General features: G+C 40.0%; 1 protein-coding gene across 1 annotated transcript in view; it reads left to right on the top strand.

Annotated features, from left to right (window-relative positions):
- Positions 1-25,620, top strand: part of PRKG1 (protein kinase cGMP-dependent 1) — a 458,834-nt gene that overhangs the window by 305,885 nt on the left and 127,329 nt on the right. The window lies entirely within an intron of this gene.

The raw sequence follows: 25,620 nt of genomic DNA, 5'->3' as shown, positions 1-25,620 counted from the left end.
TTTTTTTTTTTTTTTTTTTTTTTTTTTTCTCAAACTACTAGTCCTCTTTTAAAGAAGAATATTGCTTTGCCCATATGTCAGGGATGGACTTGTCATCTGCCTGAATATCTGTCCCAGCTCTGTTGAGCTATGTAGGGGCTTTCAAGGTAGGGGAAAGGGGCAGGAATTCAGAGAGCCTGGGGGAGCTGGAGAAAATAATTGTGATTTTGAAAGTTTTGTAGTTACAAATATACAGAAGGGGGCCGAATTAAGATTTCATTGGCATTTTCAACTCTAGCATTTTCTAAATCCTGTGTACTTGATGTTCCTTCACTGTTTGAGATTTAGCATACTAATCCATATAAGATGTTATATGCATGAATTTGAGCAGTTTGAGTCACAGAAAGCAACAAATGCAATTTCAGTTTGGTTACCAAAATATTGGAGATTCTTTTTGTGTAATGTCAAATCTAAAATACATCAAATGAATTCTTGTATATTGTGTATCCAGAACTGTAGATAGCTTTGCCATGTGTATATTATTGCTATATGCATAGGCTATTTTATTATATATTCCAAATGTGTAATATTATATGTGCAATATAAATACAACTAATATAAATATGACTAATTGCCCTAAATCAAGTATGCAAACCACTTCATTAACTAGTCCTAGGTCTTCCTTGGTGTAACTGTACAGTTTGTCTTGAGAATATGTTGGGTTCCTGAGACTGCCGTTCCTCATGTCTCCCAGTGTGCATTTTGAAAATTGTTCCACTAGAAGTGTTGATACTTCAAAATTTTAATTTAATTTAATGCGTTACGGAGGTCCAAGACCCAGCAATGAGCTTCCTTCAAACCCAGGCAGCTATGATTTGGCTACCCCATTGATCCCAATGCATATATGGTCATAGACAAGCAGTGCTGCCAAACTATTTGAGCAGTACAAGTGAAGAGAAATGTGTTAAATACCGCAGGCGGATGATGCCAAGCCTGAGAACTGTGTTCTTGCAGCTCGCTGGCTGCATGCAGAGCACATCTTGGGAGTGAGATCTCAAAGTGCTGAAAGCACAGATCACAGTGGCTGTCTGCAGCCATTTCATTAATGCTGCTGTAAATTTATGTGATAAGGGTTGCTTGCTGCTCTTTTTTTTTTATTATTTTTTTTTTTCCCCAGTTAAAGAATGAATTGAATAAAGTGCAAATGACAAAAGAAAACCAAAATTCGTGCTTGTTGCTAGTGGTGCTTTTCCATTGCAGCTCCTGATGAAGAGTGACGATCTTGGAGAAAGTTCAATTGCATAGTTCAGCTGCACAAGCTGGCTTGAGCAGACCCGTCATGTTTTGCTAGCCTTCATTCAAAGATGCCAGCCATCCTTCTTACTCCACATGGTGAAATTTGAATGGATCAGAAACTCTTAGGATGCCTCCGTTTAATTAACAGAGTCTGAATACAGTCCTCCTTTTATGCAGAATTGCGTGGCAATAGTGAATAGAACAAGAAAAATATGCAAAACTAATTAGCTTTCTATATAATTAGCACTTTTTTTTTTTTTCCTGCCTAATAATACTGAGGATCAGTCTTATGTAAAAGAAGCCAGGTTTATCCTTTGCTGATCCATCCTGCAGGTAACAGTAGACTCTGCCTGGACCAAAGCTGATCAGCATCAGGTATTGATCTGATTTAGAGGCACAAACTAGATTGAGAGGGAATTAGAAATGAACAGGGAAGAGTAAAACATTTTGGTTAGGAAAAAAGTATTTTATTATTTATCATTTTTGATTAAAGGTAACACTGCTAAGGTACGTTTACCAAAGGAGCTATGGGAGGGATATTGTTAGAGAAGTGCTGCCTGTGAGGGCAACAAAACGGAGTCAGTCACAAATGGTTCAATCATAGATGGACACAATTTTAATTTGATTTGTACTTACATTAATTTTTAAAATGACATTCATGAAAAAGCATAGCTTTATTTTTGCAGGTACTCCAGGGGAAAAAAAAAAGAAGAAAAAAAGCGCTTTTTTGGGTCTACTGGAAAAAAAAAAAAAGCATTAGCAAATAAAATGCAATTGAAAAAATGATGTGCAAGGGTATAATAAAGTACTCAGTTGCAATGTCTAGAGCCATGGAGTATAATAGTATCCTCTTCTTGTGTCATTGACAAACTTTTTCTGGCCTTTAAACCTATGGAATTTTTGTGTTTGTTAAATGCATATATACTGTCATTTCGACCACAAACCACACCTGTTCAAAGAGTTAAAAGCAATTTCTTTCAGTGTGAGAAAAAAGGAGAGCTGATCTAGTTGGAAAATATCTCTGCCTTTTTCAGTTTTTATCAGCGTATGAAATGCAGATGAATTACCTAAATCTAATTTTAAAACGTATTAGGGAGAAAAGAGAGAAGCATCATTATTTCTCTGTAGATGATGACGTGGCTGTGTAGTGACACTCAGTTTAGAAACTGCTCTAGCACTTGCATTGGGATAAAAGGTCCCTTTCATGAAGTTTTTCTTTTAATTGTCTTTATTGTGGGCACTGACCATTTAAAGGCAATTACAAATAAGCTCATGCTTAAGTTATCACAGCAGAGGAAAGCAGGTAAAACACTCCCTGGTCCCTGCAGATATTTGTCAGGAACATAGTCATTATTATGACTGTCCTGATTGCTCTGTTTTTCTGCCACAGTAGAAATGAAGGAGGTGTTTTCTTCGCACAGCAGTTAATAGATCTGCAAAATTTATTGTTAGAGGGTGATGCAGATGGAGAGAAGCTTTGTGGGTTGAAGAGGATACTTGGAGCATCCCTTGAGATTGCTAAATTGAGACCCTCAATTCACAAGCAGAGCTTATGAGCTCAGAGCAAAACCAGCAAGGATCTAGCAAGCTCTTCATCCAAGTCACAAAGAAATTACTAAAAAAAAACATGGCCTGATGAAGTAGCAAACTCAAAATGTCATCAGTGAATGGTTCAGGCCAACTAGAGCATGATCTTTTACTTGGATATGAGGCTGTTATTTCATTTCAAAGTGAGTTGAAGGAGACAACAGGAAAAGTTGTCTGTTAAAATCAAAATTTGCAACCAAACTGAATAAGCCATTTAACTCACTCATCCTACTAAAAAATGCTTGTGATTATTTTGATGGTTTCCATGGCCACTCCATCCTAGCGGAAATGAAACCCAGGCAAATGAAATGAAACAACGCTGATACAGGGCACAATTATTTTTTCTCTCCTTGTTTGAGATCTGGCACCTATGGTGTATCCCCCCATGCTGCTTTTGTTCAGTGAAGTAGGGCGGAAAGCTGCCTTTGGACCAGGCAACATTGGTCTCTGCAAGCAAAAATCCACCAAATAATGTCTCGTGTGAATAACAGGGATGGAAAAACAGAGTGGGGAGGAACTGGAAAACGGAAACTCATGAATGCCCAAGATAAATGTGGCTAAATATTTATCTGGTTACTGTGACCATGGTGGAGGAAAATAGAGTGTTGCTGGTTAAAATAAAGGTGCTGGAAAGCCAGGGTGTAATCAAGTCCTTGACTAATTGGCTCCTTTTCCTCAATTTTATTGCTTTTCTAGAAGACTGTGTAATGCAGGAAATGCTGGAGCTTTCTATACCAACTGAGTATATAGACTTTAGAAAAACAGCATAGGAGGCTTTGTAAATAGGGAAAACTTTCTGAAAATATGGATATTCGCTTTAGTATAAAGATGGGATTGTAAGGAATGTATGTGGAGATTGGCAGTACCTCTCTCCTTTCCAAAACATAGATCTCATAAATAACGTGGGGAAAAGGTTCAGCCTCCATATGACCAGGACTTTGAATGAGTTGTATATTAAGTGTGAGGGAAAAAACAAAAAACAAACCAAAGCAAAGCAAACAAACAAAAAAAACACCCCTCACCTGTGCAAGGGTTGCTGAGTTTGGTTCCTGCAAACCTTTTCTGAGACTTGGCTGGCTTTAACAGTCAAAAAATAAGACTTTGATTAAAAATAGCAGGATTTGTGCTGAGAAGCTCCTCTGAACGCCAGGTTTTCTTTTCTAATTTACTTGGGCTCCTTGCTGGTGGTAGGTAATCTCTGGTTTGAACCACTGGCATCAGTAGGAGCCGATGGTTGATTAACACTTCAGCAAACCCCCCGATCAAGCAAGGGATTACTGCTCTGCCTCATGACAGGGGCAAGTGAAGGCTCATGCTGATGCTAGTGAGCAGAAGTGGGGAGAGGTGGTGGGGCAGGTTGATGTGGATTGCAGCCTCTGCTCGATGTAAAGGGCAGAGGCTATTTAACTGATGAAACAGTGATTAAAACTATTGTATGCAAAGAAGTACTTTAGACCCTGGACATAAATATTTTTGTGTACAGCTAGGGTGATCCTTTAGTGCTGGAAGTAATTATTGTTTCTTTTTTTTTTTCATGTGTATCTCTAAAATAAATTACACTCATGATCTGCTTATCACAGGAATGTTTTCTTTACAAATAGCATAATAATTCTACCTTGACAAGCCTTGGCAAAACAAGTTAAAGGTTAGTTTTTAAATTCTTTAAGGCTTGTTCATCTCTCTTAGGCTCCCTTTCTGTTTCATATCCCATCCCTGGGCTTCAAGGGACCTACCACATCTCATGGGCATTGGCATCGTGGAGTTTGATGTGCCTCCAGTTTAGCAAGAAGTACTCTCTTGTCCCTGATGCACCCTGTTCCCTACTCAGGTCTTGGCTAAGTCCACCCCTGGCTTCTATAACTTAGTTGCCAGCCTTGCAGTTTTTCTGAGACAGGTCTTGTTTCATCCACCGACAACTATGGGTCTTTAGCCTCTCTATTGCCTTTTCTTCCCTGTCCCCTCCTTCTCATTGTTTACCATGAAAACCCTCTCTTCTTCAATAGAATACCTATAATGAAGACACATGAACCCATTTCCCAGACTTCCACCTGCTTGGCACAAATGACAGCTTCAGGTCTTCTCATGGTGGGACCTTCTTTGGTGTTTGCAGTGGGTGCAGCCGATGAGCAATGCAAACCTTGGCAGAGGGCTTCTGCCAAATACGCTTTGCAGTCAGGGAATTATGTTCTCTTTTTGCTTTCCATGAAATTAATTTTTAAGTCTTTCAAGAAGTAGCTTGCATTTACACTGAAAATCCCAGTGGCTTCAGAGGGATCTTTTTCCAGAGGCTTTATATGGGGAGCTGGATTCCTCTGGAGACAGTAGGAGTTTATTATCATTTAATTTACTGTCAGAAGAACTGCTGCCCTTTTCTCTGGGCTTATTTCCTAAACCACAAACACAGGATCTGTGTTGATTTTTTTCCAGTGCAAATTGTAAAATCCACTGAAGTTAGGTCAAAGCACCCCAGCTGGAGAATTGCATCTCCTGTGGCCATCCAAAGCATGTGGATATATGTATTAATGTAAATCTCCATGAGAATCCCAAAGGACACTCAGAAGAATAGGAGTTGAGGGTTGCAAAGAGAGATTTCCACATCTGCTAACACAGCACTGTAACTTGCCATGCTGTGGGGGAGCCACCTGGAGAAGCCGTAGCCTGCTCCTTAGCATCAGATATTAGCTATCCTCTCTGTTCCACAGCACCCAGCAAGGAAGATGCAAAAGCCAGTGCTGGAGCCTGGATTTTCAGGTGTGGTGTTTGTATTGTGATATTTTTTTATATATATCCTCCAAAAGAATTTTATAGTTGCCTGTTTTAAAGCTGCCTCTTGAGTAGTGTCGTCCTTTCCAGCTTGTTACTCTGTCCCCCTGCATTAGGCATCCCTCTCTCATTTATAAACACCTCTCAGCCTGTTCAGTGGGTAGAAGAAGCCACTCCAGCAATGATGTGGTCACTGTCAGGGCATGAGGTGAAGGCAGTGTCATGGAACAGTTTTCAGCAGAACAGAAAAAAAGTTACCGAAACACTGCTTCAAGCTCCAGTATTTCATTTTTATTGTTTTCGGTAACAGTGGGTTGAGTGGATATTAAAGCTTTCTGTGGTAAGTCACTGGTAAGATGCACTTGCTGTTGCCACTCTCAGGTTATGCAGGTTTTTGGACGTGTTTGCTCTTTGACAGCTTGGATTAAACCCAGCTCTGGCCTATCTGGAATATATTTTTACACTCTCTGTAAGCGGATTCTTCAAACAGACTGTCACAGCTGTAAAAGGATAAAAGGAAAAAGAAAAAAAGGAAAAGAAAAAAAAAGAAAGAGAACCCAAACAAACCAAAACATGAAATTGTTTTTTGTTGGTAGCCTTAGATGTTTTCCACGGTTTCATAGATATGAAAAAAAGATTTAAGTAAATCTGTAATTTATCATTTGCACTGGCAGATTTGCAGACTCTCTTTTGGAAACATGAAGATGGATGTGAATTTTTTAGAGCACATGGGACAACAGGGACGTCACAGGGAGCATGAGCTTAATTTTCCAATATCCATTAGTTTACTATTTCCAATTTTAAGAGGCTTTGCAGCATACATTTGGGCAAAGTGCACACGGATTCTATTTTTCTGTGCATTTTATTTGTTACTTTTGCTTGTAGACAGGCTGGGGCCAGTGGGTTGGTTGTTGCCCTTCACATCTTGTGTTGAGCAAATACAATCTATTCAATCCAAACTGAAAAATGATTCAAATTTGTGCATCTGGTGGTCTCCGCTGCAGCCTGTGTGACTCAAACTGAGCCTCTCTTCCTGGCAGCACCTGGAGCCAAGGCTGCTGCTGTCCTGGGGACATGGGCAGTGCTGATGGGCCAAAACCACTGCTGGGGTATTTCCCTTTCCATCTGAATAAGTTCAAAATTGAACCAGAAAATCTAGAACAGACATTAGAGAAGAAATACTCTTCTAAAAGTCCATTTGTTTCTTGTGATGTATCAGCAGCAAGGTATGGCACTGTGTTGCTCCAGCATCATAGGTAGGGTACAGATTTGTCTAGCAAATGATCTCTTTTAAAAATAATAATAATAACAGAAATATTATTATTATTATTATTAATAATAATAATAATAATATCAACAACAATAATAATAATAATAATAATGCATTGACTACTGATTTTAAGATAAAACCAGGCTATATAATGTTAGAGAGCTATATCTATGAAAGAAACCACTTGTCCTGGTTCCTCCTGCATCAACCGCCTAAGCTCAGGACTAGCAGCCTGGTTTGCATGGAGCATCTCCGAGGCCTGATATCAGGATTAAAAAGGAATTTTTCTGGCAGCCTGAGCTCTCCCAGTCCACCTGATGATATATGGGATGGATCTCCTTGTTGATGAAGTCCTTGCTCGGTGCCACGCTTTGTGCAGGCACAGGGCAGAAGGAGGCTGAGGGCTTTGCTTTGCTGTGCTGGCTTCATTGGGAAGCCTGGAGGGAGAGTGTGCGTGTCTCTGGTCTGCTGTCCATCTCCTTTGTGAGTTTATTTTAATAGCAGTTTTCAAAATCCCTAATTTTAATACACACATCACAACTTAAATAAATACATACTTACATATGTAGACTGATTTTGGTGGCAATAAACCAAAGAAACAAAATTCAACCTTGTACTTGCTTCAAAATATTCCACGATTTCCATTCTCTTAACCCTGTATGGTCTAAAGCAGAAAAAGTGAATTGTTTCTAATAAAGCTCCTTTTATCTGTAAGGCTCAGACAATGCACTTTTATCTGTAAAAGCAGAAAAATATAATTAACAATTATATTAAAAAAACAACTATTAATTAACTTGATGTGTGTGTTCCCTTTGATTCAAACTTCATTCCGCTGGTTTCTCATATACCATTGCCCACAGTGACACCTACTGGCATTTGGAACAAAGCTGGCTTGCAGGCTGTAGCCTCATGGGCAAGACATGCCCGGGATTAATTAGGACAAATAAAGAGAACAGTAAATGTGGTGGCGAAGACACCTGTGGCCACCCAACAAATGGCTACCAAGCTTTGAATTCTGAGCCTCTGCTCTGTGCCAGGATATCAGGCTTTGAGTCTTCCTGCACCACCTGAAGAAGACCCTCTAGCAATGGAGCTTGTCACTGAATTCCAGCTTCGTGCTAGGCAAAAGATCGGACTTTAAAATGGAGAAACCTTCCTCCCTTTCCCAGACCTTGGTGGCTTCTCAAAATGCACCCTGGCTGGCAAGTATTTCTTTTTTTCAGGGAGTTTCTTTTCCTTGGGAAATTAACTTGCTCACACTCACTTGAGTAGATTTCATTTTTTGTGCCTGTGTATTATTAAACATTCAGTTAAGGTCTTGGGATATATTTGAACTAACTTCTTATTTCATCCTGTTGGTGCAGTATTTCCAGTATCTCTGAGTTGTAATAATAGTAATTGAAAGTGTCTTTATGATAGCAGAAAGCCATTTCACCCTTAATCCATGAAATAATAGACATTGGATATCTTAATAGATAAGCACAAGACTAAGTCACTGGAGGAGGGGAGAAAGACATTAGAAATGGAGTTACTGATGTGGTAAAATTGAAATGGACTGTTTCCATACTGTGCAGAATGCAGCAAAACAGCATTTGAGATGTTTTCTAATTTACATTTTTAATACCTTGTACTTTCTGTCCTTCTGAATAGGGAATTTCCCATGAAGCTTCCTGTGGAATTTCTTGTTGCCATAGGGGTCAAATCCTGTGTGCCAGATCGGGCTCGTGAGGGGACATGAGGCCAGAAGCAGTACTGCATGTTTTTAGGGGTACCCGCTGGTACAGTTTACCAGCCAATAGGACGGACTGCTTGATAATGGCTCAGTCCTCCTCCCATGCCCCTTTTGGGTGGAAATGGGATGTCTTTCTGGTGGAGAAGCTTTCTGGATATGGGTTGTCAGGTTAGATGAAGGGGCTTTGGGTTTAGACTTTATGTGTTTCTGAGGATTAGCTGATTCAGATGGTTCCTTCTGACCCTGAAAAGGTTTGAAGTTCAGAATTGTATTCCTAATCTTCAGAGTTTCCAGGGAGCTGAGTACAGCATGGAACTCCTGCCTCTCATTTGAAGCCTTCAGGGTTCATGGAAATAAGAGCATGGGGCTGTATTTGAGGGTCATACGAAGGTTTTGGGTATATGGCTTCAGACCCTGCAGTAAGTAGAACAGGGATGAAACTCATAATCTCAAAACACTGTCACAAGAGGCCGCCAAAAGTTGTATAATTTAAGCTTGGAGGTAAACCTCTTTGTGGAACATTCCTGTAACAGATCAGTCTTCAGTACCTTTTTTTGAGCATTCCCATAATAGAGCCACCTTTAACTTGAAGGAAGGGTTGGACTGGGAGGGCTCTGTAACCTGATGGTTCCTGCCAGATCCCTGCCTATATTGCAGAGCTGAAGGTAGCACCAGTGCTGTGCCAACTGGCATTGAAAACAAGTATCTGGAATGAAATCAAGGTGTGGACTTTCACTGAAAAAAATCTCATGATCAAAGTGTATAGAAATTAAGTGTGACAGCAGAGAAATTAGCCTCTAAGACCCATTGTTGAATCAGAAAATGTATAATTCTCCAAGAATTTAAAAGAAAATATGAGATGTGCATCATTTTGGACTGCATAATGCAATATTGCAGTAATATATGGCAAGGTCTATTTAACCTGATCTTTCTGCCCTTGGAGCAGAGTCGAGGTTCATACATACTCTGGTACAATTTTAAGCAGACTAATAGCTATTTGGCAACCTGAATTGCTGGTGTAGCCCATAGCCTAAGGACAATAGAGCATAAGGGATTGAGACTGACATAGTTTAATCCTGTGATGACCTCTCCTCGGTTGCTTTGCCTCCCTTGCTGGTAAGGGGCTTGGAAAGGTGAAGGCAAAGCCTGCTCATGCCCACCTGGTACATGCCCACCAAGAACTGCCAGTGACATTTGCAGGTTTTCTTCACACCATTGAAAGTCAGCTCCTTCATTGCTTTCTGTCAAGTGGAAATACTGAAAATACTCAGACTTAACTTGCCAGCGTGGCAGGAAAACTAATGCTATTCTCATTTTTAAAAAAGAGGAGAGTTTTGCGAACATGAGGGACTATGAAAAAGTCAACTATTTTTTCTGAAAATGTTTTTTTACACAGTGTTACCTGTAGTCAGATCTCACAGATGTGTTGTGGACAAGAAGAAAACCCAGCTTTGCAATCGGCAAATGCTTGTTATCCCTGGTATTACACAGCAGATGGGAGGTGAAGGGTCAGAGCGCACTGGGTTGGGTTAGCATCTCCCCAAAGCCTCCTGCTAGATGCACTAAAGAGCACTTTGATCCCATTCACGAGTCATTTGATTCTCCATCAGCAGCGGGCAGCTTTGAGAACAGATGCTTAGCATCAGAAATGAAATATTTGCTGTCACACTGCGGTATGCTCAGGGGCCACAGCACAAAGAGGCTGCGTCAGTGTTCATCCTTGACTTCCCCCAGTTGGCTTCCAGTGCACAGCTGGGGTGTCAGGAAGTTGCCTGACCTCAGCACAATTCGCAGTATGTTTGGGTATCCCCAAAAAGGGGGGAATTTCCCCCCTAAAAGCCAGCTACTGTTGGGAAGGGCTGAAATTCAGTTTGCTGCTTGGCCACAGACTTCTTGGGATCAACCAAGTCTGTCTTTGGTTCAGCACCTGAGTCATGGAAAACAGGCAACAAGGGATCTCTTGCTGGAGATCTGTGTCCTTCAGATGCCCTTCCTCCATTCAACATCACACTTGTGCTGAAAAGTAAGACTCTTAAGTAACTCAGAATTAATATAAAATGAAAATAACTGACTACATTGGTAATACAGAGAGAAGACAAGTGCAAAAAATAGCTCATTGCTGGGAAAACTTGTGATACCGCTGCAGTGGAAAATGCTGATGTCCTAAATCAGGACGTCAATGGAACAGATGTGCTCTTGTCCTCCTGTCCCTTCTGATTTCTGTCCACCATAAGAGACTGGGAAATGTAAATAACACAGCTGTTACCAGAATGTAGTTTTATGCTGTTCTTTTATTAGGGTGAAAGTTTTCCTTCTCTCTGTAGAGTGGGGTCTATTAACTGTGATGATGGGTGATCCCATCTCTGTTGCAATGAGTCGAGCCCGTACTTGTCAGCATGTAAATCCAAAATGTAATTTTCCAAATTCCTCACAGAGAAGGCCACAGAAGATGTATTTCTCTGCGTTTTGGAGTTCAGAAAACCCCTAGTGAGTAATCTCTGGATCAATGTGCTGTCCTTGCCCAGTAAGGAAATAGTCAGCTGTCTGTTAGCAGTGTTGCGTCTTGTGCCAAAAATCTGACCTAGATTACACTTCCCAACGTTGGTCTGGCTTTCTTTTCAGGACTGATATTAAGATATACTCAAAAAAATCTGGTTTTAGGCACAAAATAGATTTAGTCAGTCGAATACTTATATGTCTTGTCATTGCATCAGAGACTGATGAAGATGTTACTGTTGCAGGGTTAATTCCTGACATCTTTTAGTAATCTAAACTTTTACAGTGTACTGAATTCATAATGCGATTTGTTTCTTTTTGCTTGCAGCTTTATGTTTCATTATTAGTTGCACAAAAGCCTGGGATAAGTTGTAGGCAGTGGAAAGGTCTGGTAAAATTTTCCTTGTAACAACTTCTTAGCAAAGTTCAAGTTGGCATGGCTGGAGTTGCGTGAGGCTATTTTAACAGTAGTAAGACTCTATCAACAGTGATAAACACTGAATTCTGTACTTAGGGGAGGATATTTTGCATTTCTACATTAAAATATAGTTTTTATCTGAATTTGGCAAGGTCTGTTGTCAAGAAGACAGTTGCAGCCCAGGTTAGGGTGCATGGCTCAAGGCAACTTCTGTTTCCATTGAGAAAAGTTGCTATTTAAAATAATAGAGCTTTCAGGTTTTCCCATTTCACTGCACACTCAGTAAAAGTTCACTTGCTGCTTTAATAAATACATTTCAGGCAAACATTTTATCTTGGTTACTCCAGTGTAACTCACTTCCAAAATTCCTCGTAATCCAGAGTGCTTGTTGGCAGACTTAGGCGTGGAGTCTGAGTGTGTATGTGGGCAGGCTGAGAAAGCTCTGCTTGTTTTTTCCTTTGTGCAGTTAATGAGAGAGCTCGAGGGAAAAGGAGAATATTTTCTAGCAGCAGTCAAAATCCAGAGGTATCAAATGGAGTATAAGGTGTAATAGTTGATTCATCTGGTGCTGCAAGCCTCACATGTTAAGTCAGAACTGGTTGTCACCTACACAAACCCTAAAGAATTTGCCAAACTGGAAGCAATTGGTGAATTCGGGTGTTTGAATTGGGCAAATTACCTGTTTCAGTAAAACTCAGCAGAGACTGGCTAAATCAAATGCTTTTCACAATTTTGCTTCCAGCAAAGTTGGTTTCTAGTGACAATTTAAAGAGGGGCATTTGCATATGGAAAGGTAGAGTGTCCTCTTTGGTTCAGACCACAAAAAGAAAATATATTTCATTGCAGGTTAATTGAAGAGTGGCTGAATATGCTTTTTTATTCCTCATGATAGATTAGAAAATTAGTTTGGATCTTCATGCCAATTCAAATAACTTGTCCGAATAAGCATACAAAATTTGGAGCAAATTACCAAAAAATATATGAAACAAATATGTTGATTTACATTGTTTACTTCTAATTTCATTTTTGCAAGGAATTGATTGCCATTTTAATAGTTGTGGAACAGGTCTTTGGATTTATGGAGGGAAATTAACGTTCCACACACAGACTTCCATTTTAAAGAGAGAAACAAATCAGAGCTATTCAGGAAAGGAGACAAGAGCAACTACTTTTCTTGCATTTCAATGAAATCTAATTAAAAACCCAGATACTTAAGTTACTTGTAATTGGAGAGACACTTCATAGTGCTGTGACATAGTGTGATATTGTTTCATCTTCTATTTCCTCAAAACAAAACTGTCAATGTCGATATGCTGTCGTATTGCTGAGGGAGACCTTTCAGTCTTGGTATTTATAAAACAAAGCACCTTTCCCTTCCCAGTCTATTGATACGTAGCAATCTGCATCACAGCAACGTGTTAATGTTCAAAGTAGGCTGGAAATCTCATGGGATGGGGATTGTTCAGAGAGAGATTTCCATTCTACAAAAGCTTATACTCTATATTAAATGTGTGTGACTGGCTGTGGGCATATAAACTTTTTTATCATTTATACTTCCAATTTCTATTTGGCAGTTTGATTTCTGCCCCTACCCTGCCCCAAGTCAGCATCAACCCCATGCAACTTGCTATAGAATTTATTTATTCTTTTAACTTGATTTTACTGTTCGCTACTTTTTAGTCAGGGTAATTGATTAATTAATTGCACCTTGTTGCCTAGGTATCCTTTTTCTTATTACTTATTACTCAGTTCTCCATGTTTCATGTCATTTATCTGTGAATCAGTTATTATTTTAGCTAGCAAGCTAAATGTTGTTTTTTCTACCCCATTTCGCTGACGGCTTGATCTGTGGCCTAATACCACTATCAACTTTCACCTAACTAATTTGCTGTCTCTCGTTATCACCATTATCTCTCATGGGAATAAATCCTATTTTTTCCATATTGGTTCCTCTCTCATCTTCCTGAGGAACCCTCTTTATTAAACTTCTTCTCCCATTTCTCCTTAGACTCTCCCAATATGCTGCTCTCACCCACCTGTATGATCTCTGTGCTGTCTTAATCCTTGAACTACCCTTCCTTGAGTTCTCTGTCTTTGTTTTTGAGCTTTCTCTTGGCCTTTTACCCTCTTCTTCCCCATCTGTATGTCTTTGAACTTTCCAGCTTTTTCAGCATCCTCTCCATCCTCCATTTCTGTGTCTTCTGATATTCCTGCTTCTTCTCAGAAGATTATCCTGCCCATTAATCTACTTCTATTTCTCTTTTCCTGTTCTTTGCACTTAAGGAAATGAAGCTCTCCCCCACTGACAGCACTTCTGCAAGTGATCTCTTCTGGTGGACTTTTGTGGTGCCAAATCAATGTGTGGTGGCAAGGCTCAACTTCCTTCTCTGATCCCCTCATCCTTCCTTTTGCCCTTTCTCATCCTTCAGGCATCTTTACACGTGGTCTTTCTTGAAGAGCATCAGGATTTCCAGTCATCTTTTCACCCACTGACACCTACTTCGTCTCCTCTTTCTTCTCTTATATTTTCATATCAACCGTTGCTATGTATGTATGTGGATAGATAACCTACTTTCAGTGGCTGCACCTCCAAAAATTAGCACTTCTGAACTTCTGCTATATTCCTACAAATTTCCTTTATAAAAGGTATTGGGCTGCAGGCAACAATTTGGGCATATCTTGAACCTCTACTCTACATTCTTCTACTGGGGGAGGTTGTCTTTGGCCTGGGGGAGAGCAGGAACAGTGTCAGGCCCGGGGATCAGAAAGGCAGTGGCCCCTGCACCAGCTGGTGACAGCGTTGTACGACTTGATCTGTTTTCCAGGCAGAACCAGACAAACAGATGTTTTCCACAGCATTGCAGAGAAAAAGTAGCTGAGAGCTGGTGTCCTCCCAGGCTGTTTGCTACTTAGGAACCCTGATTGCTCTCCAAAAACAGTTGTCAGACTGTAATACAGTAACAGTGGGGCTGGAACAAGAGTTAAAATGTGGTTTCTAATGCCTTGTGTCTACTTTTAGAGCAAATTAAGACAGGAAATGTCTTTAGCAATAATGCATTAAACTAAATAATGCTTTTTCAGATTCTCTTTCCTCATCTTTCTTCCTTAAAAGTGCACGGTGCATTTAGGAATCAAAACTGTATTCATTAGAAACCTTAATGGACTCATCTAAGTCCAAATCATCCTGGCTCACATTCTGTAGATGTCTCATCATCTACTTGATGTTCTGCAACATCCCTTAGTCTTAGAGTTGGCTGTCTAAAAATCTTTGAAGCTCAACAAATTTCATCTACAAAGGACAGCTTGTACTATTCATCCATTCCCTGAACGTGCTCACATTTGCTTAAAACTGTTGGTTTTTAGAGTGGACTGGGAAAGCAACTTGAAAGTGACAGCAGGTGCCTCCTGCCCGAGACATTTTTAGTCATGTCAGATCAGAAGGTTCCAGTAAAGGCAGAGTTGAGCAAAGCTTATGATTATGTGGAAGGGGACAGGGAGCCTCCTTTCACCACAGGACTCTTTGTTGACTTTCAAGCAGTATGAAAGAGAAAATAAGCCCCAGTAGAAAACTGTTAATTTGAAAGAGGCATGGGGATCACAGAAAAGGCATTTCCTCCTGTAACAGTGCCGCCCATTGCCTTGGGTGGTGAAGAAGATGCTCAGGAGTGGGAAAAGGAAAGGCCAAAAGCTCCTTCCATCTCATGCATGTCATCCCTTTTGAGCTCAAGAACCTGGGACAACATTTGCCAGATATGGTCCCTTGTAGATTGTGTTGCCTTTTATGTATCCCTGAAAATTGCACTTGATGAGCACTGGCTGAAGCCCAGTGGAATCTAGAAGAAAGATGATAAAATCAGAGCGAAAAATACAATGTTGTGTTTTTCATGACTGGGAGATGATACCACTGAAGTTTATCCCTACTTTTTGCCCTTTTCCTTAGTATTGCTTGGTTTAGGGGACTTTGATGAAACATGTTTGTTTAGTGTCAACTCAAATAAATCTCATTTGCATATGTATCTCACAGAAGTTACAAGTGGTTTTATATATCCACTATTTATTACCATGAGGAGAGTTGTGTTAAGATTGGATGTTCTGGTGCTGAGACCTTAACTTTTATGCTGTAAAAGGAAACTGAACTGGTCAGCTGTGCACTCTGGGTCATGGAAATGACAGAGATATGGTGCTGCTGCTTCTTTCCATACAAGAAGTCAGCCTTCAGGAAGCTCCTAAATGATCACAACTGTAATGTCATATTTACAGGTCAATGCAAAAGTCCTGAGTTCATGGAAAAAAATCAGCCTGTGTTTCAGAACAGGCAGTTTCACCTAAGGAGTCATAAGAGTTGGAAAAATCACAGTTTGGAGATTTTTTTTTTTTTCTCTAAACTGAGTATTCTGAGTTTCTCTTTTACACAATTTTCATTTTTATTTCCATCAAATATTTTGACTTGTCCCCAGTAGTGTTGGTGGGTGCTACCCAGAAGCTCATATGGGAAATGGACCAGTTCCAGCTCAATTTGTGGATGTCTTGTATGTCTGTAGGACACTGAAATTGGAGGAGATTTTGAGAAAAAGGAAGAGAAGGGGGGTACAAGCCCCAGTTCCATCCCTACCGATGTCTCATGCTCCCTCCCCTCTGGCTTTCTGCACAGCACGGTGAAATTCAGATTCATGGAACAATAGTGCCAAACCCCAAAAGAAACAGGAAATTAAAGCAATCATTTAACCAAAGAACTTCAAATTAGGAGCATTTATTGCATCTTTACATTTCAGAAAGACCAGAGGACTGTTGTAGAACTCCTGTTTTATTAATTCCATTTTGTACCCAGTGTAGGCTGTACTTGCTTTTGCTTCAGTGAAATTATTGTTGAATATAGCTCTTTGACTACTCCTGTACATCCTGTTACATTGCTTTCATCTGGAGAAACCAGTGTGATCAAGTTCTCAGAGTCATGTATTATATATCTTGATACTGAGGTGTGCCACAACATTTTTTTTTAGTCTAAGGAAAATACATTTATTAGCATACCAAGACATTTATTAGCATACCAGTTGCTCCTTGTTTGATCTGTAGCTTGTTTTGATGTGAATCCAACCTTAGCTGAGGACAGATAAACCCACTGTTGGAGTGATTCCTATTGTTCTGTGCACTGGCCTTGACCCGTAGGTGCATTAAGACTATCGCCATTCAGGGGGTGCTTTTGAAGGAATCAGAAGCAATATGTAAACTTCAGAAGTCACCACAATTGGAGAAGACACTCAGACTGTCCAAAATGTGCCCAGGAGTGTGTTGTTTTCTCATCGCTGTCACAGTCTATTAAGAATCGGTGAATCAGTGCACTACAAATGAAATGTTCGGCACAAGGCTTTACCAAGGCAGCAGTGTCCTGTAACTATTACCAAACAGCTTTGACATATATAGTCAAACAACTAGTTTAAATTCCAACATCTTGATTTTTAAGAAGGAAGAGTTAAGTCTGTAATGCATTAGTGACAAAAAGAAAAATTCCCTGCAGAAGATTGTAGCTCGGTTACAGTCAGCTAAATCTGAAAGTAGGGGTTTGCAACCCCAGGTTGCCATAGGGTCATCCGGAAGTTTCCAGCTCAAGTTCACAACCATTTGGGATGACCATAAAATGGTAGAATGGCTTGGTTTGGAAGGGATCTCAAAGATCATCTAGTTCCAACCCTCCCTACCATGGACGGCGGAGGTGTGCTGGTACCGCACTGAATCCTGCAGCAATAACCCACCATGGGCCAGTCTGCACTTCCTCATGCCCCAGCGTACGGTGGCAGGTGGACGTGGAATGAGCTGCTCAGCAGCATCCCCCATCTCTTGGGTTTATCCTTCCTCATCTACTTTCCCAATCCTGTGCTCCATAATGATGTTGAATGAGAAGGCAGGAGTTAACCCTCACTTTCCATCGTCCATGCGTCTTTCTTGTATTTTAATTTCCCACTCGCTCAACTTTAGTTAAGCTGTTGTTTGGAGAGATATTGAGACATCTTGAGTGTTAAAAATCAGACCCACCTGCTGCACTTTGATTCATGGGATAAATAAAGAGAGGACCACGATATGATAATTTTGCTCTTTGGCTATTTCAAGGAGCAGCATTTTTAGATAAATCATGGGAGTGAGACACATAGTAAAACCAGGGAGACAAAGTTTTATGATTCCTAAGGAATTCAGTACAGAAGACCGATATTAACCTGCTTGGTTTTGTAACATCTTTTTTAGCAAATTTTTTTTTTTTTTTTAACTCTATTTTGTTAGCATTGCTGCTGTCATTTCAGACTTCAAAAAATCTTTAAGGCAGAAAGTCCAGAACAGAAACAAAAGTATTTTGAAAGCTGCTATGTTTGGAGTTTTGCTGATCATTCTGTGCATATTTTTTAATACTGTCAGCAAAATAACATATTTAGATGTATTTTTTTAGAAAATATACAATTATACAATGAGCACTGTCATCCAACCCATGTACCCTCACTGGTTTAGGTCGTGCAGACCTCGCTGCAGGGAATGAAACTCCTCATTTCAAAGCTACCTTTGTGTTTCTGTTCCCCTGACGTGACCTTTGGCAGGATTTTGGCCTCTCGGCACCACAGCTAACATGGGTTATGTAGCACTCCAAACACACAGTCTATTTGCCACTTTTTCCCAAATGTTCTCAGTATAAACACAGCAGTCAAAGGCATCAAGCTGGAGGGAAAATGAGGTTTTTCTGAAGTTTAACCATTGGGTTGGTCTCCAGCGTCAAGGTTTCTCCATGAAGCTTGTGTTAACACTTGGTCAGACTTTAAAATCTTCTCATTTTTTGATGGTGGTCAGGAACAGAAGTTCCAGTTGAAGTTGGCGACTGACAGAATAAGGTCAGTGGACCAAAGCCTTCACTCAAACGTGGGTGCCCGAAGTTGCAAAGCTCATGTTTAATTTGTGCAGTGAGTGAGGTGTCCCCTAGCGCGCCACAGAGGAGGACTTCATTGCAACATGGTGGCACGTGAGGAGTGCCAAAAGAAGGGCAAGGTGTCTGGAGTTCTCAGGGTTGGCACGGATGATGGTGGCACAGGGATAGGTCCTGGAGAGGACCCTTGAGAGGTGTCCGTCTGGGCTGCTCAGCTTTGGCTATTTCCACCAAAGTTTTGGCTCTTTGCTGGTAATTACGAAAGCTGACTTTTCCTCCAGTTAGTGGAATACTGTGAGTTTATGAGCAGTGAGTTGTTTCCATGCACAATGGGGGATTGTGATAGAAACCTCTCGGGGAAGGACAAGGTGCAGAAATTCATATTTCAAACACGTGTATCTTGTTCTAGCCACGGTGTCACCATTGCAATCAAAAAAGAGGAAAAGGAGGAAGGAAATGAGTGTGTGATGCTACATTTGTGTAATGGCTAGAAGAGGAAATTAGTTGCTCAAGTAACTTTTCTGAAAGGGATGGTATCAGGAGATCACTGAGAGCAATCAATCTGTTTTGTACACATGCTCAGCCAAGTGTTTTGTGTCAGTGGGAGGTTTTGATTGGTGAGGACTTGCAGTTTTGGCCTCGGGGAGCACAGTGACTTAAAAAGTAGTTATTGTCAAAATTTGGTGCTCTTTGTTGTTGCAGCTATTGCCTCTTTCTGATTTTGTCAATATTCAATGCAAGGTTAGTGTCATAAAAATTCAATTACCTCTCAAGAGGCTTTCATGACATGGGGTATTTCTCCACTCAGGGCTGGGGCGATGCATGGATATTCTGGACAGGATGGAGAGTTTCATAAGGCAGGATATTTATGGGTTTTAGAGCATGATATAACTCGACTTTGTGATGCTCTGTACTTCTGCTAGTTCTTCCATGGGATACATCCAGCACATCAGGGAGGCTTATCAATGACTTACCCTATGAAACCCACTGAGTAAACATTTGTTTTCCCCTTGCCGCTGAGATTTTTTTCTTAGCTTTAAGTAAAATTGGCGCGGGGGGGTGTGGGGGGGGTGTGGGGGTGGGGAAGAGATTTCTATAAAGCTGTTATTACTGGGCAAACTGGGGATCTCCAGGAGAGAGGCACTTGTTGCGCTGATAGGCCACACAGGAGAACTTTAAAGAGATGAAGAGCTTCCAAGAGCTGTGTTAATTTAGGTTGCAAGATATATTTTGTGAAAGATTCCAGCTTCTCTGTATTCTGAGGCTGATATTAATCTGAATATGTGAAAGCCATTTGGACAGTTAGTACATGCATTGGATTAAAATCTCGCTCTAGTATTGCATAGAAACTGTCCTTGTTTAGGGTTTGGTTTGGTTTATTTAAACAACTTTATTTCATTTTTAACTGTTTTCTAAGGGGAAATCTGTTTGATACCTAGAATTCAGTGTGTACATTGGTTATTCACTTGTCTGCATCTCTCTTGGACCCACCAAACAGCTTTAATTTATACTTGAGAAACTTTTTTCTAAGAAATCTGATTTCTATTATTTCACTCCAGTAGTGTAAATTCAACATGCTTAGGCTTTCACCCTAAATATTAAAACCTGAGATAGCTGAAGCTGATAGTAATGTTGACAGCAGCGGAGAGCTTAAGGATGGGAGCAAGATGCAGTGTTCACTACTTGATCCCATTTCAGACGTTGAACTTCTTGCACTTCCTAAAGTTAAGATAAATGCAAGTCTGCTATTCTGTCTGCATTGTCTGAATTGCTTTTAAAATCAGGGTGTTGGTTTAGGGGAGTGGGGAGAGTATTTATCAATCCACAGTGATCTAAGTTGATATAGTAACAACTATAGTACAGTATAATAATAGTATAGTATAATATAGTTGATATAGTAACAACTATAGTAACAACTAGTAACAATTTCAACTAAGTTGAAGTAACAACTTCACATTTAAAAGTGACTGAGAGACCATGTGAGTCTCTCATGTTTTGGAAGAAATACTTTATTTACTGCTGATCTACCTGGCCAGCCACGCAGGGAAGCCAGCAAGCCATTCTTTTTAGGACACCAGGAATCGTAAGTGGCTCATTGTGGAGATCTGTGGTTGGAGGTAGATCAGAAATAAGATCTGGCAGCCTCTTCCCATTGCTGCTTGCTACAACAGGGCTGCACCAGGAGTACAAACACATCACTGGTGTCACTGGGATAGCTCTTGGCTTGTCGATGGCCAGCAAGGTGAACGAGCCAGAAACATTCATGCTGGTTTTTCAGGTCTTGCCTAGAAATTATTTTAAATTTCATTCAGTTAAAAAGCCATGTATTGACCCTATAATCCATCAAAAATGCTAATTAAACCCATCCTCTCCAGCCTTCCTGATGTTACGTGATGTTATGTAATATAGAAGCATGAAGGGACTTGTCCAGAGGAGTGTAGCTCCCACAGATGAGATCTAGCCATTTCCAATGTTATGTAGTTGGACTCAATGATCCCTTTAAGTTCTTGTTGAGAAAATGAGGATTATAAAGGAAAACAGATCATTACATGGGTCTCCTTGTTGCAAAGGTTTTCTAGTATGCTTTATTAGATGGTAACAGGCCAGTTAGATTTTTAAAAAAACAAACCAAACCGAAAATTGAACAACTATTAGTTCAGCTCCTTAATTTTGTGTTAACCACAAAAAAAATGTTTGAAAAAAATCCCAGGTATTGTTAAAAATAAAGGTGGTCCTGATCCTGAAAACTCATATTTAATACTGTACAAGAGACCAGAAACTGTCAGTTCTCTAAGGCAAGGATCCGAGAGCTAACAAGTCGGTGTTATGCAGAATTTTCAGGGGGAAAAGAAGGGAGTTATAGAGAAATAAAAGTTGTGGAGTCAGAGGATGTGCTGGTCTGAAGTGCTGGAAAATCTCTGCTGACACTGTGCGGACTTATGGCAGTTGAGAAATGCTACAGGGACTTCGAAATACTAATTGGGCTGGCTCTCTAATTTTATTTTTTTCATTTTTCCTCCTCCTGTCAGGCTTGCCTCGGTGTCCATAAAATAAATTTAAGGGAAATTTGAGTTTATGTAATACATATATGACCTTCTCTTGCTTATACTTATTTCAGGTTTGTTTCTTATTAAAACATTTTGTCTAAGGTTTATTTCCCTGAGAAAGCTAATTAGAGCTTTCTCTTTTTTGTTTTTTTAACTGCCTGACACATTCTTTCTGTAAATATAAGGCTCTGGCTTTTAGTTAAGAGCTGAGCTCTATTGGGAAGACTTGGAATCTTTAGTTTACAAGTAGTTAAATGCTTATAGGAGTTAAAGCACATATAGGGCAGATACTGAAATCAAAGTTATATATATTAATGGAAGGATTAAAACTTTCTTTTTAAGGAAACCTTCAGTCATTAATTTTGGATGTTTTGCATGTGCCAAAAAAGCAGAAAAAACAAGGCACTTTTTTTTTTTTAATCACATATTTTTATTTTATCAGTTATTTTCTTAGGAAGAAACCTCTTCTTGAAGCACATAACTATCCTCTGCGAAACACGAGTGTTTGGGTCACAAGCTTGACTTGCACTCTGCATCCCCATGGATATCCCTGCATTGCTAAGGGTGCAACACCTTACTGGTTTAAACTGGGAAAATTTTTTGTTATATAGGAAAATGGGGCACTAGGCAGCCAGGAGTTTATTCAAGAGGTGGTAAAGCATCTCTCACTCCACAGAGAAGTACCTTCAGGGCCTGACATTACTTTATAAAACAACAGTATAGTTAGCACGACAAATGTTCTTAATTTTGTAGCATTTATAATTCATCGAAGCTCAGCCTTTATCCCTGTTTGTCAAAGTTTATAAAATATACATTTATGGCTTGCTGGTGTATGAGGGTTCCCAGCATTAAATTCTTGGTTTTATCATCCCTGTTTTCTTGAGCACTGACTTTCTCAGACTTTGATGCTAAACTGGGACCTCGATGCCGTAGCTTACAACCTTTTTTCCCCGCTGCACACACAAGACCTTTGTAACTGTTAGCTTTGCAGCCTGGTCATCTCAACCCTGGCAGGTCATACAGGTGTATTTCTTCAGCCTGTGTTTCTAATCAGGTTTTCTCAGTTTCATTTTTATGCTGGATTTCAGCTCTGGTTTTCTGCTGAAGAGAAAAAAATGTAAGAATGGTTAATGTAGTCTGGTCAGCTCTTCCAGCTACGAATTAATTTCTGTGATTTGCTTTAATTTTGTTGTGACCTGAAGGAACTACATCTTAAGAAGTACACTTAAAAACCTATGTGACGCTTAAGTTTCAGTGAAATCTCTCTGATATATTAAATTAGCTTTCATCACTAAACTTTGGTATTGCCTCTGAAAATAGAGTATTCTTTCCAGAGTCCATTTCTCTTGGGAGAAAATTCTAAACCCCCCAAAAGTTCAAGTTCTAAGCCCAAATCTGGGGTGCGGCACTAGTTGCATAATTTTTTAATTCATTTGTGACTGCAAAGGTGGGGTAGAAATATTTAATACCTATCTTAAAGGCATTCTGGAAATTCTTTGACCAGTACATACAGGGCTTTGAAGCTAGAATTTAAGAAAATGCCAACAAATTTTTATTCACTCCATCGAAAGGATCCCCTTCAACAGAGTCTGGCTTCCAACAGCTTGCTAAAGCTCAGCCATTGATTTTAATCTTGCAAATGCAAGTCCAGAAGTGGCGGGGTCAGTCTAAAGCTAGTAAAGACACATTGAACCCACTTTCTTTACTGCTTTTATTTTTGTGATTTTAATTCAAATGTTACTCCTTTGTGCCACCACACCACTGCAAAGCTGTAGGAATTGTTGATTTTCCTGAGATTGTTCTTGTATTGGTTTTGCCTAGATGAAGTGGAGCTTGTATTGCTAAAATATAAGCTATACTATGAATATGTGCCACATTTGCTGAAGTGCTTCTTCAGATGACTTTGTGTAATGGTACTGTATGTACCTGAGAATATATTGCTACCTTATACATGGCTGGTTAAAAGCAAGAGGCTTAGAATTATTTTTATTTGCCTGTTTCCTAAGTGAGCACTTAACAAATTTTGCCTTTTTTGCACAGTGCTTTCAGCCTAAACAGACAGAAATAATTTTGTTAAAGGGCGAAGCACACAGATGAGTTGATTTCTGTTAGAAAAGGATGGTTTAAGAGGAGGAGCATTGTCAGAGGATAGGGAAGGACAGGTTGATTCAAGCAAGAAGAATTGTTGTAAAGCCAGGTGGAATTAGCTGTGAAAGAAATGGGCTGAAATACATAAAGTCTAAGATGTGGACTACGGGAAGGGCATGGAGAAAGGTGCCAATGAGGAGGAGGTCAAGCAAAATGAAAGCTCTGCATGATTGGGCACTCTAGGAAGGACTAGTGGAATATGATTTGAATGTTGGAAGAAGGACTTGCAGTATTTTGAATGAAATTAGAACCCAGAAAAAAAAATGGCAGGCAAGAGATGCTAAAGAGGCAGCTTTGGATCCTTCAGAGCTTGCATTTTTTCTCCTTTCATTCCTTGTGGGAAAGCCTGGGTGGGAAGGCTGGGAGGACTTATGGATGGGAAGGTTGGGAGGACTCCCAGTGTGGCAGTGTTCAAAGGCAGGTTGGATGCAGCTTTGAGCAACCTTATATAGTGGAAGGTGTCCCTGCCTGTGGCAGGAGGGTTGGAACTAGATGATCTCTAAGGTCCCTTCCAATCCAAACTTCTCTACAATTCTATGATTCTATGACTCATGGATGGGAATGGTTGAGAGGACTCATGGGTGGAAATCAGATATGGACCAGGACTGAATCTCAGTGCTAAGTGGCTGGTGCAGTTGTAGCTGGTGACTAAGACCAAGAAATGGCCTTTTAGGAAGAAGGTTTTGCCATGTTGAATGAGTTATTTGGCCACAAGTTGAGAGTCAGCTCTAAGGCAGTATCAACTGAAAATTGCACAAAAGTCATAGAAGCAGCAGCAGTTTAATATGTCTAATGAATATAGGTTGCCTGTACTAAATTTGGAAACCTTCTGATGAGTATTTTCATTCATTAGATTTTTGGGTGCCTGGAAGTTTGCACATGAGAGGGAATCGTACCAACACCTTATAAAATCAGGCCCTTTGAAGGAGTGTCAACCTGGATGCTCAAAAATGTGCAGAAATACCCCACCTAAGAAGTAAAACTCTGCAAGTTTGTGTCCACACTCTCCTCCAGGCTTTTCCTCCTCTTCCCACTCTGGCACACGGAAATAGGAAAAATCCTGTGGTTTTTAGATCCGTTGGAGCCCGTTAAGGATCCGGGCAACTCAGAAGTTAGTCTTCCTGATCTACCTTCTCTGGTCCCTTTTCTGAAGACTGGCATGGTAATATTCAGTATTTGTAATTCTAATAGAGAACTTTATTTTTTTTTTTAATGTATTAATCTTCTGGAGACTCTGAAGAATATTAATACTAACATACTGCTTTGACTTTCTGATTTTATTTACCCAGATTTATTTTTAGGATCCTGTAAGCACCTACAGCTGTGTTTTAAAGAGCTAACCTAATTAATTCTGTATTATAGTTCACTTAGATTTTTTTTTTTTCTAGGACAATTACTTTTCATTAATATCTCCGTATGCGCAGTGCTGCCAGACCAAGGAGTTGTTTTTCTCAGATGCATTTACATGAGCCTCTAGCTATTTGTTTTCATGTTGAATTCTGTTATCAGTCTGTGACACCAAAAAGGTTGAGTGTGAAAAATAAATTAATAAATACAGGTCAATAAAATCCCCTTAAAAGAAAATATCTCAATCTAATCCACATTCTAGGATTCTGGTTAATTACTCTGTCTTAGCTCAAATCCATCCTTGCTGTTTATACATACTTTTGGATTAAGAAATCTGGCGGTCTTCTCTGGGGCTTTGTTCTTTAGTTTAGCTTCAAACAACACCCAAGCCAGAACATGAGGCATTTTTGGGGAGGTTTTGTCACAAATCGGTGCAGAACTCATGCCTGCAGCTCTCTTCAGGGTCTTGTTTAAAAAAACCCAGCAGTCATTTGTCCAGTAGGAGATGTAGGTAAAGATGTTGAATGGGAAGCTCTTGGCATTCCCCTGCCTCTGCTTGCTATTGAACTGATGGTTGTTGAATTTGCAGGGGGCAGCACATCTCTGAAGAAAATGCCAGCGTTTGGGGTGGGGGGG

This window comes from Athene cunicularia, assembly GCF_003259725.1.
Source record: "Athene cunicularia isolate RWA chromosome 6 unlocalized genomic scaffold, athCun1 chr6_part2, whole genome shotgun sequence".
Lineage (NCBI taxonomy): Eukaryota > Metazoa > Chordata > Aves > Strigiformes > Strigidae > Athene > Athene cunicularia.
Note: the sequence above shows the minus strand (reverse complement) of the source record. Positions and strands in the feature narration are given on the sequence as shown.